This window comes from Empidonax traillii, unplaced genomic scaffold, assembly GCF_003031625.1.
Source record: "Empidonax traillii isolate 1590-97213 ecotype Southwest subspecies unplaced genomic scaffold, ASM303162v1 scaffold1323:size195977, whole genome shotgun sequence".
NCBI lineage: Eukaryota > Metazoa > Chordata > Aves > Passeriformes > Tyrannidae > Empidonax > Empidonax traillii.
Genome location: NW_020956516.1, coordinates 176,422 through 181,594, shown reverse-complemented (window position 1 = coordinate 181,594; position 5,173 = coordinate 176,422). Strand labels below are relative to the sequence as shown.

The 5,173-nt window shown below is 45.7% G+C and overlaps 1 long non-coding RNA gene across 1 annotated transcript in view; it reads left to right on the top strand.

Annotated features, from left to right (window-relative positions):
• Positions 1-5,127, top strand: part of LOC114069644 — an 18,356-nt gene extending 13,229 nt beyond the window's left edge. The window contains exons 2-3 of the long non-coding RNA XR_003573807.1: positions 2,501-2,503; positions 4,937-5,127. This is a non-coding gene — a long non-coding RNA (uncharacterized LOC114069644). The remainder of the gene's footprint in view (positions 1-2,500; positions 2,504-4,936) is intronic.
• The last annotated feature ends 46 nt before the right edge of the window (positions 5,128-5,173 follow it).

The following is a 5,173-nucleotide window of genomic DNA, read 5'->3' as shown; positions in this document are numbered from 1 at the left end:
CTGAGGTTTGCTACTCTAGGTGGGAGTTGTTCTATAAATCATTATGATTATGTGTTCTATGATTAAATTCTATGATGAAATTACTGTCAGATGCGCTGAGAGGTGCCCGGAGGTGTCAGGTTTACAGAGAACCCTCTTGATTGTCCATGTGTAGGTTTTCTAGTCGAGTTTGTTGAAGTAATGCAAGACCGCCCGGCGGTGTTGGTGGAAAACCCCCCATGCACTTTGTATCTCTGCTGACCGTGGTGATATTAGTTTGGCTTGTTATCGAAAACTGTTCTCCTCTTCTTTATTATGCTCATGAGGAGATGTGCTGCGAGGTGACAATTGGAACTTCAAGGGCTAAAGTTCTCTATTTTCTTTTGATCACGGGACTCATTGCGAGAGTAGGGAGGCTGTGACACAGATTTTCTATCATTGTTTTGCAAGTATCATGTTGCTCCAAGTAGTGGCACAAAAAGTTCAGGCAGAAGAGTGTGACCCAAGGTACATGTTTCAAACGGAAAATTTATTTTTCCTTTCCTGCTGCCCATTTTCCCGGGATTTTGTCTTTGCATTCCTGAGCTGAGAAGTCGTGTAAAGTACACTGGTCCTTTTTGATGTTCTTTCAAAATTTGCATCAACAGCCACATCATTTCAAGAGCCCTGGAAATCTTCACTTCTGTAATGAACAAACTAACAAATAACCCCCCAAATCAAAGAATCACCTTTCCCCACCGAGTCTCCAATAACATTCTCCTACACAGCCAGTGTCATGTGTTACACTGGCGTGCTTGCCAACATTTTGTCTGTGTCTTTTTTATGGTTTGTCATTGCTGGGAAGAAGAGTGCTGAGCCTTGAGGCAGCTAAGGGAACTGTGACCTCAGACACTGAGTAGGGCCTGGCCATTTCCTGATGTGAAGGGTGAGCTTGCACAGTGGGAACACTTGTTTTGGGGGAAACTGGAAATACTTGGGGAAACCATGGGTTATGCTGTAAGAGAAGAAACGAGATTATACATTTGTGTTGAGAACATGTCTCAGAGTGGGAAGTGGAGGATGCCTAGAGGAAAGGGTGAGGCAGGAGTGGAACAGAGTATTCTTGCTGAGGATCTTTTTCCAGCCTAAGGGTGTGGAGTGGGAGACCTTCCTGATCATGAGAGAGTGTGTGAAAATGGAAATGTCCACCATGTCCTTTGGGATTATGAACCCCTTCCACCAGAGACAGTCCCTTGTGCTGCTGCCTGCCTGATGTAGGCTGTGTGTTGGTAAGAGCTGGTGAGATGCAGTGTTGAATGTTGTCTGATGGACTGCTTGTTTCAAAAAGGTCTTGTGGGAAGAGAGTGCTTCAACACTTCTCCAGGCACTGGTGGACAGTCTTGAACAGTTTGAGTGTTGTTTCTCATTGAAAATTGACCTCCTCCTCTTCGGTTCTGCTCACTAAAATTGTTATGCAGGGTGAAAATTGTGACTTCAGGGTTTTGTCTGGCTGTGGAACTGTAAGCTGTCCAATTTGGTTCCACCACCAGAGTCATTATGAAACTTGGGAAGATGTGGTGAACCTTTCTTATGATTTCTTCCTGAGTATCATGTTGCTTTCCATAGCATTGTGATGTGTTCAGACAGAGGAGTGTTCTCCAAAGTGAAGTGCTAAGAAGTGAAATTTTCTTCTCCTGCTCCCTTTGTTCCCTGGCTTGTGGATGTACTTCACCAGCCAGAGAAGCAGCATGAGACATGCTTGAGTCTTTTGATGTTGTAGCTAAACTTATATCAACAACAGCATCATTTCAAAAGCCATGGAAATATTTTTTAAAAAAAGAAAACAAAGAATCCAGAGAATCACCTCTTCCAACAAAACCCAAGCCAGTTTCTCCTGCGTAGTTGCTACAATCTGGTATGCTGTTGTGCATTTTGGTTCTTATCCCAGAGCATGTAATGAGATGGTGGGTGAAATCTTTGTGCACTGGATTTCCCTGCTTGTGCAGTTGAATGTGGTAGAGGTGGTGGGTCCTGTTGTCACACATGGCTCATTCTGATATGTGCGGGTAAATGCCAAACCGTGCAGAGCATCCCAGCTCTGTTTCTTGGTGATATAATTTGCCTCAGTTGATCTTGTGAGAGCACTTGAGTTTTGGCATTTGATAAGGTTCTTTTGAAGAACAAAATCCACGGGGTCTACTCCCCATCCTGTTCTGATTCCTGTCAGAGTTCTAATCCCAGAATCTCTAAGAACTGTCTTGTGCAGCTCTGTGCTATTTCCATGTGAGATTGCTGAAAAAGAGCAAAGCATCTGTGGTGAAGAACACGTAGGTGGGAAGACACAGCCCAATGCTGTGAGGCATTTACATACTTTGTGTTTCCTTTGTGGTGACCATGAGCGAAGATGAAGAGTTGCTAAGCCTGAATCATAGGCAAAGTGGGCTTTACAGATGGGGCATGTTGCTGGAATTGAGCAATGTTTGCTATTTTGTCAGTGATCCTATGAATGGCTCCAAGTAGGGCCTGGGCCTGTGTCATGGAGAGGGTGAGTTTGAGTGAGGAGGAGTGTTGCCTGAGGGGAATGGAGATGCTGTGTAGGACACAGTCTGTGTTATAGGGGAGGAACTGGAGAATGTCTGCTGAGATGTGGCAGTCTCATTTGCCATGGGACAGGATAGAGGATGCCCGCAGAAAACCTTGAGAAAAGGCCTGGCACACAAGGCTGCTCTCCTGGGATCCTCTCCGGAGCTCCAGTACCTCTGCATCTCCTTGTGCTCAGTTGTTTTCTGAGGTGTTACTGCTTGTACAGTTACTTGCCATATGGCAGGCATATGCCTTGAATTGCTTTTCTTTGTTGTGGAATGTTGTTGGTCAAACAAAAGCTTTTGGAAACTTGTATCATTGTACCAGCTTTCTCAGAATGTTGCCTGAGTCATTACTGTAGTCTTGGTGTTGCTAAGGAAGGGAAGAAGTTGTCTCTGTATTCAAGATATTGTCAAACCTGGCATTTCAATAAAGTGGGATGGGTTCCTTTGTTTTCTTCTCCTCCTTCTCCTCCTCCCTCTTCTCTGAGTGAGAACATTGACCCTTTTTTTCTTCTCTCACACTGGCAATGTGTCGATAACAGTGGATGAGATGCAGTCAGTGGAATACTGGCAGCTGTCAGGTGGCAGGTGTTTGAACAGTAATCCATCAGTCTCAGGGAAGGTTTTCTACTCTCCTGAGCTGAGTTTGCTGTTGAGAGAATGTCGCAGATGTTCGGGTGTCCGTCCTGCTTCCCCAGTGATAAAAGTGCAAAAGGGAGCATTACACACTCTCCTGTAATTTCCAAGCTTTGGTGAATGTATTTTTTTTTCTGTCCAGCACCCCCTAAAGTTACTCATATTCTTAAGGGAAAACGTCCCCTAAACCCGATTTTCCTGTTCTGAAAATGTTTCTTTTTCTGAAGACTACACCACTGATGTGACAGGTAAGTAAGTCACTTGTACCTGTAGAGGCTGTGTGTGAGAGACAGGTGTACCTTGGTTCCTGTTCAGCTGTGGTATCTTCATGTTGCATTGGCCGAATGCTGCCTGGGTTGAAATGCCTGTAGGTTTGGAGCACCACTTACCAGCTCCCATTCCCTTCCTGCTGTTGCCTGGCACAGGGTGAGCAGGTGGAAGCACAGACACATGGAGAAGTGACCCTCATGGATTTGTTGGAGTAGCTGTGTCATGCATGCAGCAGTTGTTCTCAGTGGCAATGCCGTGGTGTTACCTTGGTGGCATTTCGTTGGCTGTGCAGGTAGAACACGAGTTATGAAGAACAGCTCTAACTCTTCATCGAGGTATTTGAGGAGGTCTGAGGAGCTGTGGTTGCCCAGTGCTTTTTGCAGCATTCTTGAAGGATTGGTGTGCTGGGCTGTGATAGGTTCGATTTCCCAAATGAGAACTTCTCCGGGGTTGTTTGTAAACTTTGATGCATTTTTTTTTTTAATTAGTTGTCCCTTTAGCTGGGGTTTGGGCTTCTGTTCCAGTGGGTAAAATGTAGAAGGGGAAAATAATAATAATAATAATAATAATAATAATAATAATAATAATAATAATAATGATAATAATAATGATAATATAATAATAATAAAAGATGAAATTGAGGAATTGTGGCAAAGAAGAGGAATGAGAACCGTTTCAGAAAGGCACTTACGTCCTTCATTGTGAGCATGATGTGGACATTTGAAAGTATTTTGGTACAGGAAGAAAACAACAATAGAGAGACAAAGATGGAAATAGAAAAAGAGGTGAAGAGAAAACCAGCAGTGACTCTAAGAGCAAGAAAGAGAAGACATAGGGAAGGTGAACAAAGAAAGAAAGAAAAGGCAAGAGAGAAAGAAAATAGCATAAGGAAAAGAAAGAAATTTAAATGGAAAGAAAAAAAATCCATGCAAGTCCAAAGCAAGCCAGAGAGAAAAAAATAATGGAAGAATGAAAGAACAGAAGAGACTATAAACGACATGAGCAGCACACACCGAGATGGTCTTTAGCCTCTGAGCAGAGTCGGTCCCTTACAGCTTCCCCGCCCCAGTAAAAGTACCTCGCTCTGGAGCAGATGTCCCGACAGCAGCGGTGATGGCTCCGACTTTGATGGTCCCAGAAGCGGAGGCGAAGGGCGAGCTGCCCGGGGGGGGAAGAAGAGAGAAGGATGGAAAGAGAAGAGAAATCAAGGCACGGCACGGGAAGGATGAAGACGACAAAAAAAAAAAAAAGGAAAAGAATAGAGACTGAGAAGCAGAAAAGAGCAGAGTAACAAGAGGACAAAGCAGGAAAGAGAACGGAATCACTCGTCCTCCCTCCCTTTCAATACGGGAAATGGTAGGAGAAAAACAAATATAATAGAAGAAAATCAGATGAGAAAGAGGAAGAAGGAAAGAAACGCATATTTACATGGAAACACCAGGCAATAAGGAAAAAGAAGGTAAAGACAGGGGAGGAGGGGAGGGAAGAGACGGCGGTGGAGATGAGTCTGGTGGTGCAGAGGCGCGGGTGCCGTGTGGGATCGTGTGAGGCGGCGGAGCAGCGCACGGTGTCGCTGCAGGCTCAGGAACGGCGTGTGGGCGGCTCCGCCCCGGTGCGGCGGAGAGCCCGGCTGTGAGCGCGGGGGGGCGGCTGGGGCCGGGCAGCGGAGCCGGGGCGTGCGGGCGGCGGCGGGAGCCGTGCGGGGCCCGTGCGGCTGGGGCCGG